We start from the raw sequence: 12,998 nt of genomic DNA, 5'->3' as shown, positions 1-12,998 counted from the left end.
GTGAGTGTGTGTATGTGTATGTGTATGTGTTGTGTTATTATTAGAGAGTGAAATGTAAACAAACCTCCAGTTTGGTTGAAGCGTTCCTTTAAGATTTCCATGTTGTTTTTGAAGAGCTGCTGTTTACCCAAAGCAATCTGAGTCTCCTTCTCCCAGAACTCTGCATCATTTGCGTTTAACATCCAGTCCTGTCTGGGTTCTGATTTCTTTGTGTTGCTGTCATAGTGATCGATCTGAACGTCATCAACCAAACCAACAGCCAAAAACTCTGGAAAGTTTGGGACTTGAGAGGACCCAGTGTAGAAATACTTCATAGAGTGAATCCCTGCAAGAAAAAGTTCAAGTCATGACTTTAGTTTTCAGACTGTTTTATAAATCACTGAGAGTCAAGAAGGCCCGGAACCTTTTTCCGGGCCATCAAGACCAAAACCTCGCGCCACCTGAACAGTTTTTTCCCCATGGTAGTGGGGCTCACAAACAAGCCCCCTGCATCACACTGACTCATTAGGTTGTCAACAACATTTCTGATTCAGATCCATCGACTGAAAATAATTCATCTGTGTGTTTGGCTCTGATTCCTAAGATGTCAAAGTCAAATACTTATGACAAAGACATGTAATTGAGACTTGATGTTTCAATGTTAAACATAAGCTTCATTATAAATAACTATAAATCTGATAATGCGTCCAAACAGAACTTGAATTAAGAAAATAAAATGTATGTTTTTTTTTATACATTTTTTTAAATGTAAAGATAAATGCACATCTTCTTTGTTTATTCTGTAAAAATACAATTGGTGCATGTGAGCAAACATAAAGGCTGATACCTTCATATCTGTGACAGACTCACATCAAGCAGTCAGGCTTCAGTGCAGATGTTATCACATTAGAAAGTATTAACAGACATCTGTCATGTATTCATCATGGAGGCAGCCTCGTCCTGATTCTTTGTCTCCCTGCCTCTTTTCACTGACATCATTTACATTAGAGATGAATTTGTGTTTTGTATTAGTAACAATGTGTGTTGATTGTATTGGAGGAGGAGGTCACATTGATAACAGATCATTAATTAGTAATATCTCATGTCAGTGATGTTACTCACGGTCTTTATCAGCCTAAATGATGTTGAACATTGTACCAACAAAGCAGGAAGCTGTTTGTCCTCAGCAGCTTCCTGTTACTATGGAAACAGCGCCATCTACTGACTACAATAAAAAAAACCAAACCTGAGTCGTCGCCATATTTGTCAGTTTACACAGTTTAGATGAATAACTGAGGTGTTTGAGTCGCTGGGAGATGAATCATAAATAATTAAAATGATGTTAAAATATATATATTTACATAAATAACAGGCTTGATTCATATCAACGGACTGAACCTGTTATTTCTTCACAACTTTTTATAAACCAACATGAAACATGAGACACGTCATGAACAACTAAGTCTGAAATAATAAAGTAGAAACGTGGACTTTAACTCACGTGCCGTCGCGCTGTGTGCTCCTGCCAGGAGAAGCAGGGACAGTACAGTGAACATGGTGAGCGGTGGTGTATTCCTCTTTGCTGGGCTGAAGGTAGATGAGCTCTTTTCTCCACAGAGAGACGGACCGTGGCGAAAAGAGACGAAAACAGGGGAAACGAGGACAAACTGTGGGGCGGGGACATCCTCTGAGCCAATGGGAAATTAGGATCAGCCTCTACGTCACTTAAAACTGGGTGAAACTCAGCAACTGAGGTTGTAAAAGGAAAAGTGAAAGTAACGAACTGCGTAGTGTTATAACTTCACACCCTGTATAGTCGAATTATATAGTTTTAAGATAATTTATACGTAGTGCAACACATTTGTAAGATAATGTGTTTATTGTATTATTGTATTTGTAGGATATTGTACTTGTAGGATAATGTATCAGTCAGATATTGTACTTGTATGATAATGTATTTGTAGGATATTGTACTTGTATGATAATGTATTTGTAGGATAATGTATTACTCAGATATTGTACTTGTATGATAATGTATTTGTAGGATATTGTACTTGTATGATAATGTATTTGTAGGATATTGTACTTGTAGGATATGTACTTGTATGATAATGTATTTGTAGGATATTGTACTTGTAGGATATTGTACTTGTATGATAATGTATTTGTAGGATATTGTACTTGTAGGATAATGTATTTGGAGGATAATATATTTTTAAGATCATTTATATGTAGTGCAACACATTTGTAAGATAATCTGTTTATAGGATTATTGTACTTGTAGGATAATGTATTTGTACCAGTGCAGTTTCTGTCTACATCTTTCTACACATTTATTTTTCCAGATTCATACGAGGTCACCATGACCTTTACTTTTGACCTCTAAAATCTAACCAGTTCATCTCAAATTGAAGAAATTCCCTCCCAGAGGTCAGAGGTCACATTCAAGAGGCCAAAAACATATTTTGTGAGTCCAGGTGAACTTCACCTTTGACCTTTGACCACCAAAACTAATCAGTTCGTCCAGAATTTGTACCAAATTTTAAGAAACTCCCTCAAGGAATCCCAGATATATCTCAAGTCATGAGTATGGGACGGACGGACAGACAACCTGAAAACAAGCCCCCCCACAGAGGCAAACAACTAACTAACACAGATGAGCCCCATTGTTAAGACAGACAATATAATAACACAAGATAGTGAACGTGAAGCCATATTTTACGTCTGTTTTACTCACAAGTTAAATAATAAAACCAAAGCAGAAAGAGAACACAAGCATCAGACTCAGTTCTGTTGTGTTGCTGAAAACTGCTCAGACAAGAGAAATTTAACTCTTCTGTTGATGTTTGAACAGCTGATGTCGTGTTTCATTTCTGTTTCACTCTCGACTTTCTGTTCACCAAGCACTTTGTAAAATGTCGCATCATTCGTGTTCCACTGAATCGATGTTTGACACTGAGGCTTGGTTGACGAAGGCTCATCCCACACTCGACCATAAGAGTTCACCGAGACAGTTAAACAAATATACTGTGAGGTAGTGATGTCCACTCATTGAGAACCTGGGCTCTGTCCCACTTTAAAGGTCCCAACACACACCTGAGGGGTCGTGTGTGAGAGGATTAAAGAAACAACAAAGTTCTCCTGCTCATTTCAAATGTTTCTCTTCTCCAATCATTTCTTTTAGAGGAATATTGGATCATTACACCAGATTGAGCCTTGAACAGGTGTTTAAGGGAAATAATGTAAGTTTAATGAGACGACTTATCTTAAGTGGCCCAAACCAGACTTGATGTGTTGTTATATATATATAGTATATTATATTATACTTTGGTTTTGGATAAGGTTTTACTGAAGGTTTAGTTTAAAGGTAGGACTGAAGGTTTGAGTACGTCTCCAGAAAATCAATGTAAGTCCATATAATGTCCTCTGAAATCATGGAGGAGGACAGTGTTTATATGTGTGTGTGTGTTTGGGTTAGATCTCTTGTTCAGTTCTCGGTCACAGTGCCACAGCGCCCCCACCAGGCACAAACAGCACATCCCTGTTTCTGGTAAATCACATGACTGTTTGCTTTGCTTTGGTTATATGACACTGAGTCTTGATGCTTGATCTGAGGGCGGATCACACTGATGGTTTCATTTGTCTCTTTCAGGACACTGAGGCTCCTTGTCCTCCTCGGCAGAGAATTCATAATAATAATGATGATGTTGTTTTTAAAGGGGGGACATCAAAAGAAAACCTAAATACACATTTATTAGTAGTAATTAAGTAATTTATACATAAATTCGTATTTAGATCAATTAATGAATCTAATCCATTTAGAACAAACAGACAGTTTAACTAAACATGTGCTTGGAATAGAATATTTTTTGCTGTCAACTTCTAGTGGGGTTGATTTTTTCGTTTCGGTTTCTCCTCAGTTTTATTACTTCAGGGAGGTTGTTTTCGTCTGCATTTGTTTGTTTGTGTGTTTGTTTGTGTGTTTGCAAGATTAGACAAAAACTTAACATGAAACTTTGTGGAGGGGTGGGACCATTCTTGTGCACCACATTGTGCAAATAAAACAGTGCACAATTTGTACATTGTATTAAAAATAAATATAAATGCTTCATGTACATTCATGACTAAAATATATGGAACATTATTATGATAACTATTGTGACCGGTACTTTAAAAAAACAAGGGGACCCTAAACCAGTATTATGAGACAATGTGACTTCCGTTGTCCTTTTCAGAATAAAACGGCGTAGTGAACGTACACCATCTTGTACAGAATTAGATTAAAACCTGAACTCAGAATATACTTGAATCATTATAGAAAGGCTTTTCTATATATATATATAATTACTAATTAAATGTGAGTTGAGATTTAAACTATTTTCGTTGTATTTTAGATTAATCTATAGCTTTATACACGTCTTTGAATTTTACAGCCTTAAGTCTAAATTTGATAAAATCATTAATGAAATTAGATTCTAATCTTTTCATGCAATCATTTAATTTTGTCAAAGCTGTTTTTTAAACAGATAAAAAAAACATATCTAAATTTATCAACGGTTCTTAATGGTCTGAAATCATCCAATGGGTGTCGACATTACTCAGCCTCAACCAATCAGAGGAGACGATGCTGGGCGGACTTTAGCGGGTACATTTTCGACCTGGAATCTCCAGCGAAGTTGACCGAGCGTTGTTTTTGTTTTTTAAACTCAAAGTCTGCGGGATTCAAATCACGATATTCTCGAGTCTCCCGCTTCGTTGGTTTTATTCGTTATGTGAATTCACAGAAAACGCAGCATGTGGACTTTTCTTCCGGTTCGTTATTCTCACTTAGCGAAGTCCCAGCGCGATGCAACTAACGCTAACCGCTGTGAGCCAGTGTTGTGACGATGCGTCGGGAAGGAGCTTTTCCTCCTTTGTCGTCCCGTCAAACTCAAGCCCGTGAACAAGAGGTCAGTGTGTGTGAGTATGTCTCCGCCCGTGTCAAGGAGCACATCCTCCATCTTTGTCCGCTCTCCGTCTGTCCTGCTCCGTCCTGTCACCGAGCTCGACCCCTTCACTGTGTGTTGCCCGTGTTCGTGCACACCGTCGTGGGGCTCGGGAGGAACCAGAGCGTCGTGGCTCTGTGTTTCTGTGTGAGGCTGCTGTGGTGATGACTGTCCTGATGCACATTTGGCCTGTAAACGGACACAATAGGGACAATGTCCACCACCATGGTGTCTTTAAATGTGCTGGTTGTTTCTGGTCAGGAGCTCAAACCCCCTCAAATAGTCCCCGATCTTCCACAGGAGACAAAGAATACCCACAAGTCTTCAGCTCGTGGAAGCTTGAGCCAGAGCATCTTGGGTAATTGTGTCTGAGAAACATCTCCAAATGATTAATAAGTCAAAAGAAATGTTGTAGTTCACTGTCAGTTTATTTCAAACATTTCTAAACCACTACAGGAAAGTTGTATCTAATGTACATACATTAGATACAACTTTCATATTTATAATTTGTTTAATTTGAATTCTATTGCCTTTTATTATGTTTTATTCTTTTGTCTACCTCGTTCTGACCTGCGTGATGTCATAGTCATGCTTTACAAGAGGACTGTGCAACAAATCGTTTTCTCTTCAGCTACCACGCTACTTCCTGATTTACCTCATTTCTGACAATTTTAGTCTATTTTTTTTCTATGACTTGTGTCTTTTGTTGAACGAGAAACCTGTTCTGTTCCAAACATTGATGCATTTCTCATATTGCAGGAAAAACAACCATCTTGGTATCGGTTCCAGAATGTATTGTCTGGGGCAACTGCTTACAAAATCTTTAAAGTTTAGACCTGCTGTTACGATTATTTCCATCAACAGATAAGCTTCTATTAATCACCTTGTTTTTGTTAGATTTTACCATCATGCATGACAGAAAACATCCAATCTTCATATTTAAGAATCTGGAACAAACAAACAAAAAACTATCTCACAATGTAAAGTGAAAAACATTCCTGGATCTGTCCACAATCCCATTCCGCACCCAAAATGTAACGAGTTCTTGCCTGGCCCAGAACACATCCTTCCACCAAGTCTAATTTATAATCCATCAAGTAGTTTGTTTGTGATCTTGCTCAAAATCATACAAGTAACCAGACAATGGTGAAAAAAACATCTTTGACACCAGGAACAAGTATTTGATTATGATAATAGTTGCTGATTAATCTTGACGAATAGATCAATACACTTATTGTTGCTGCTTTGTTTAGTTTTATTGAGATGCGAGTGCTGAAAAAGTAATTTTGTTCTTTGTGTGTTACTGTTATTAGTCTATCATCACAGAAGCTGTCATATTTCCTGTCTGATCTAAATGTTCCAGCTGTCTGTTGATTATACGACATCCTGCAGTATCGGCTTCCTTGATCAACATTCTCCTGTTTGTATTTCCTGAAAGCAGAAATAAGGAGTGTTTTGGATGGCGGTGGCTCCCGCCTCGATGGCGGATAAGATCATAGTCCTTGACGATGATGAAGAGGAGAGTGCTCAACCCTCCTTTGCTGCTTCCACCTCGTCCACGGAGCATCAAGCTAAACATGTCTCGCCACTCAAAGCTCAGCAGCCGCTCCCCACATTACATCTAGTTGAGCCTAAAAACTAATTCCTTCACAGTTCCGATGTCATCAGTTTCCGGGCAGATTTCAGTTTTCCCAGGAAGAAGCAAAGCACCGCTCTGATCTGAGTGAGTGTGAGCGAGAGATCAGTGGATCTGCTCATGTCTGATAATGAAAACACACTCAATCACAAAGTGGTTTTACACACGACTACAAAAACAACTGTATAATAATAATAATGAGATTATTAAAGACAGCAGCAAATCAAACATGAGAATTTACTTCATAATAAAACCACCACAATCATTTTCTTGTCATGTGTAAAATGTCTTTGTCATTTTCCTGTTGAGAGTCACAGGTTTGACCAAATAGCTTTTTCCTTTCTGCTCTTACCGGTCAAATCCACATTAGTTTATTCTCTGGGACAATAATGAACATTTGAACTTACACAGATGTGTTGAACTTTTCTACAAGTTGAATAACACAGAGGCAGAAATCCCAGAGAAGATCAGAGACTTTATTAAAAACAGAAGTACAAAGGGAATGAAACAGCAAAGCATCTTAATTTAACATTTATCTATAAAAACCCAACACAAGAAGAAAAATTGAGCCTCAACGTTCAGTTTCTACACTGTAAAAATGAAAACTTGAAATTGCGTTACTGCGATTTCTAAATATAATCAACAGAGAATATTTAATGGGTTTGTAAACGTATTTGCTTCAACTAACTTTACTAAGTTAAATTTGTAAAGTTTGTGAAGTTATGTTGGCAAAACACAAAATGGTACGTTTGTGATATGACACGTCTCATGTCTCATCAGGGGAAACGTGACCTAACGTCATGAAGGTGAGTGTTTAGGTTGAATACAGGACAGAAAATCTGGTTCTGCAGCTGCATATTTTGGCGGCTGTGGCTCAGGAGGTAGACCGGATCGTCCACTAACCAGAGGGGCACAGGTTCGATCCCCAGCTACTCCAGTCCGCATGCCCAAGTGTCCATAAGCAAGACAGAGAACGCTAAAACTACCCCTGACAGCTTCGTGGACAATGTGTGTGATTGACGTGTGACAGAAAAAACACTGAGTGAGTGAATGTGACTGAGTGAGTACGGTAAAGTGTCTGAGTGGTCAACAAGACGATATCAATGTATTCAAATGTTCATATGGAGAACATCACTGCTCAGGGTGATCAACTTCACGTCTGCATGTGGAATAAACTGCTTGAATCCTCTGGAGCCTGACGAGCAGGGACACTAGAACTCGCAGCTTTGAGAAAATGTGAAGTTTTTAAACTCACGAAAGATAAGTTCAGTAATTTTGCGCTGTTCGAACCTTTTCATTTTTGCAGTGTAAATGTTAACAAGGCTAAAACAGAAAAGTCCCTTGTCCCTAAAAACTAACAGGAAAATTAACAACATTTCATTTGAGATACTTAAAACATCCCACAACCCTTTGATAATCTCCACTAAAATGAACTTTAAAGGTTAAGAACACAGCAAAGCATGAATATAACCAAACAAAAACAAAACAAGCAACTCTTGATTAATTCATTTCTTGTTCAGGCCAAATTAGAAATAAAATCAAATCAGAATATTTAACTGGAAAGCAAATTTTGTACTGATGCTCGTGTTGTGTGTCTGTGTGTGACAACAACTCATTATTGTGTGTAATTTGATGTTACTTTGTATAAATCATGAATCAGTGTATTTCCTGGAAAATTAAATTGAATCATTAACTGGATGATTTGTGTCTGAGTCGAATTATCAAGATGATTCACCACAGTGATAATGAACAACTTTGTGAAACTGTCAAAGTGACCTGCAGTAATCTGAGCAGCGACAGACAAAGAGCTGCTGCTGGACTCACAAAGAGCCGTTCACCTGTTTGTTCAAAGCTCAGTGAAGCTCGACCGTCTGCAGAACCACAACTGGAGAATCAGCTGTTGTCGTCCCGATCAACAAAGTCACTCACGTTGACGAGTCCCAGCCGCAGCTGCTACAGAGCTCTGGTCGCCTGTTTATTTGAATTCTATTAACATTGATTGCATCACTTGTCCAAATCCCACCAGATTCAACACTGCACTTCCTTGGGCCCTTAACAACACACAGGTCAAGTGTGAAGCTGATAAAATGAACGGTTCTCGAGATACGTGAGTCACATACCAACAGATTTATGGAATCATGAGACAGATTATATTTCCAGACCCTAAAATGAGGATGTGTGGGTGTCTATATATGTATATTTAGATTTGTATTATTTTAATGATTTTACAAGGATGCCCCAACACCAGGAATATAAAACTGTAACTAAGATGAACTTTAAATTAACTGCATGTGAACAGTGTTGTGATACTTTCATTGTTTTTGAAAATGTGTTTTACTTCACTCCAGGTAAAGAAAAAGTAATAATCCTCATTTGATTTACCAATATTTAAACAAACATTTATCAGAGGGAGGTTTACATTTCTTATTTTTAACTAAAAGATAAAATTTAATCAACGCCACCATGGGGTATTTCAATCAATGTCTGACCCTGAATATCAGTTTATGATTTGAGTGATTAATAATCAATGAGTTCCCAGCGTAAGGGGGAGACTGTGGTGACACTGCTTCTCGTCCATCAACCTAAAGAGAGAAAAAATAAATAAAAATGAAATGTTCAGTTCCACAAAGCCACGTATTTTATGTATTTACAGTATTGAGACCTAATATTTCCATGATTCTCTCAGTGAAATTAAAGTTTACTCAGAAAAAATACACTGATCTTAACTTGATAAGCCCTAAATATCGGGTTTATTAACATTTGAATTGTTGTGTCACTGCTGATATTTGAGTTTTAATTCAACATTTAATCTGTCCTATTAACGTGAAGGTTTCTGATCTGTGCCTTGCTCTCAGCAGATTTTTTTATTTGGAATTAAAACAGAGGTTTTACACATGATCACACATATGTTACTTTGCACTTAGTTTGAGGCAGTTTTGTTTAACAGATGAAGCAACTCACTGTGTTCAGGAGGACGTCTCACTTGGAGAATTAGAACCTCGTTCACCTGATCTCAGCGGCTGTGAGGCACCTGGATCTTTTACAGCTGTGAGGTCAGAAACACATCGTTAGTCCATCCTCCTCTGAACAGACACTTTTATTACAAACAACCAACACTGCAGGGAACAGTCCTGAAAACTCTCTTCAGCACGAAATCAACCCTATCTAATCTACAGAGGGTTTACTAGAGTCCTGCACTGGGTCAGGTTCCTGTGGGGAGCCTCATATCCATTGAAATAAATACGGGCAGTAGTGTAGACAAGGCCTGAGTGAACATTTGTGGAAATTTTGAAGAAATTCCCTCGAGGCATTCCTGAGATATCGTGTTCACGAGATGAGGACGAACGGATGAACAGCCTGAAAACATAACGCCTCCCTGACTGTTGCTGGTGTGGACCAGTACAAAGTGGACCAGTACAAAGTGGACCAGTACAAAGTGGACCAGTACAAAGTGGACCAGTACAAAGTGGACCAAAGAGGTGTTGGGGGTGTTTTATAAAACTGGACATGTTAGTACTTTCAGCTGCTGTGCAAACGTGACGTGATGTCCTCATAAAGCATGTTAGTATAAAAAGAAAACAGAATAGAAGTAGAAGTTTTACTTACGAAGTGAAGTACATTGGGCTGAAATAAAAAGAAAATACAAATGATTTCAGTTATTACAGTAAAAACACAAACTGAATTGTGTCATGTTTTTCTCAAGTGTCGATCCTCCTCAAACGATCGACAACATACTGTCACTTCTTATTGTTTGTGTGCTGGACGCTGTGTGCAGAGCTTTTTATAAACAGTCTGTGGTGCAGAGGAAGTTAGAAAACTTTGTGTGAACCCTGCAGCTCTTGAAACAGATGTTGGTGTGTAGGAACTGAAGTTTGTTTCGTGAGGTTTGATCTGAGCGAGCATTAATTAGAAAGTCTAAAATCAAAACACCAGAAAAATATTGGACAAAGCTTCTGTGTTGGTCTCTCACCTTTCTTCTTCCTGTACACGATGAGTCCAATGACAGCGCTGACGACAGCGAGAGCGACCACTGCAGCGATGATGATGATGGTGGTCACGTCGGTGGGCTTCTCTGTTGAGTGGAATAAAAAAACAAAGCATCACAACCTGAACAGATGAAGCAGGTTGGACGACAAGAATCTCCCTGAACCACAATCCTGTCCTGAGACACAACAAACACACACAGACACTAAACGTGTGAGTAGATGAAATGTGTGTGTCCCAGCGTCACCACTGGTTCAAGTCTCACCTCTGTTGGACTCGACTGAGTCTTTGTCCAGTTTGGTGACGATGTCCTCCTTCACACCAGAGATCTGGAACACACAGTCGTACCTCCTCCAGTCTTCAGGGGAGATGGATGAAACCTTCAGGTCAGCGCTCATCTGGAAGGTCCCGTCATGGTTGGGAGGACCTCTCCGAGGTCCACGTCCTCATGAAGCTCCTCCCGTCTTTCCTCCAGAACAACATGGCGCTGTCGGGAAGAAACCTGTAGCGTGGCAGCTGACTGGAGAGGAGGGAGACTTCTGGAGGAGAGAAATCCTGGGAAGCTCTGGGGAGGAAAAAGAAAGACAGTTTATGGGTTATTATAATGTATTGCAAACTAATAACATCATTCCTGTTTGATTCCATTTATTTTGCATTAGTCATGTCTGTTAATATACGAGACAAGTGAACAAACTGAGATGTGAGTGAGAGACAGAGGCTGAAGGGATGCAAAGACACTGGGGTGGACGATATGACGTAAAAGTAATATCACAGTATTTATTGACACGTTTTATATCACAATATTTATGAAGTAAACTTCATGTAGTGGACAGGTCCTGATCACTTCTGATTAATGTTGGTATTTTTGGTTAAAGTGCAAAGTGAGTGCAGGGTGGTCATAACCCTGAAGCTGATCTTACGATATCATGTTCACAAAAACATAAACATACTTTGTGCGGCTACCGTGACCTTGACCTTTTGACCTTTGTCCACCAAAATGTACTCAGTTAATTTGTGAGTCAAAGTGAATGTTTGTACCAAATTTGAGAGATTCCCTCAAAGCATTCTGGAGATATCGTGTTCAGAGCAATGGGACGGACGACCTGAGAGCATGATGTGGCCACTAGGTGTCTCAGAGAGGAGGCATGAAGAGAGGGAGACAGAGAGAGAGGAGGGAGGAGGAGGAGAGGGAGGAGACAGAGAGAGAGAGAGAGAGAGAGAGGAGGGAGGAGGAGGAGAGGAGGGAGACAGAGAGAGAGAGGAGGGAGGAGGAGGAGAGGGAGGGAGACAGAGAGAGAGAGAGAGAGGAGGAGGGAGGAGAAGAAGGAGAGGGAGAGAGAGAGAGAGAGAGAGAGAGAGAGGGAGAGAGAGAGAGAGAGAGAGAGGGAGGGAGAGGAGAGAGAGAGAGAGAGAGGGAGAGAGAGAGAGAGAGAGAGAGAGAGAGAGGAGGGAGAGAGAGAGAGAGAGAGAGAGAGAGAGAGGAGGAGAAGGAGAGAGAGAGAGAGAGAGAGAGGAGGAACATTAAGTTGATGGAGGTTCTGTGATGTCACCTGTTTCTCATCAGAGCTCCTCCCCTGATCCAGGAACTTTCTTTAGATAGGAAGGACACAGCTTGGTGTAGTAGTTCTTAAGATTAGCCAGTGAGCTTTATCCTGATCCACTTCAGTTTGGTGATGACACTCTGTGGTGTTGGAGAGCGATCACGTCTCTGTCTCCAGGTCCAATGATGGCAAGTCTTCTCCATCATAACCATACTGATCATAATATTTAACTTCTCCAGTCTCATCGTCCCATTCACATCCAGTCATGTACTGGACAATGTGAAGACCTGAGAGAGAGACAGAGACATGAGCTGTTATCACACACAGAGAGACACACACACAGAGAGACACACACACAGAGAGACACACACAGAGAGACACACAGAGAGACACACACAGAGAGAGAGCTTACACACAGAGACACACACACACAGAGAGACACACATACACAAACACAGAGAGAGAGACACACACAGAGACACACACACACAGAGAGAGACACACACAGAGACACACACAGAGAGACACAGAGACACACACACACAGAGACACACACACACAGAGACACACACACAGAGAGACACACACAGAGACACACAGAGAGACACACACAGAGAACACACACACAGAGAGAGACACACACACACAGAGAGACACACACACAGAGAGACACACACACACACAGAGACACACAGAGAGACACACACACACACACACAGAGAGAGACACACACAGAGACACACACAGAGAGAGAGGCACACACAGAGAGAAGACACACACAGAAGACACACACACAGAGAGACACACACACAGAGAGAGACACACACAGAGACACACAGAGAGACACACAGAGACACATACAGACACATGGAG

At 40.0% G+C, this 12,998-nt stretch overlaps 3 pseudogenes; 2 read left to right on the top strand and 1 right to left on the bottom strand.

The window, feature by feature from the left end:
- The window catches only part of LOC118124614, a 478,051-nt pseudogene that overhangs the window by 121,775 nt on the left and 343,278 nt on the right, over window positions 1-12,998 (top strand).
- Window positions 1-12,998, top strand: part of LOC118124619 — a 268,444-nt pseudogene that overhangs the window by 80,834 nt on the left and 174,612 nt on the right.
- LOC118124654 overlaps window positions 7,063-12,998 on the bottom strand; it is a 247,630-nt pseudogene continuing 241,694 nt past the window's right edge.

The sequence above is a fragment of the Hippoglossus stenolepis genome, chromosome 17 (assembly GCF_022539355.2).
Source record: "Hippoglossus stenolepis isolate QCI-W04-F060 chromosome 17, HSTE1.2, whole genome shotgun sequence".
In the NCBI taxonomy this organism is placed as follows: Eukaryota; Metazoa; Chordata; class Actinopteri; order Pleuronectiformes; family Pleuronectidae; genus Hippoglossus; species Hippoglossus stenolepis.
The sequence above is the reverse complement of the archived record's forward strand: the minus strand, read 5'-3'. Positions and strand labels throughout refer to the sequence as shown.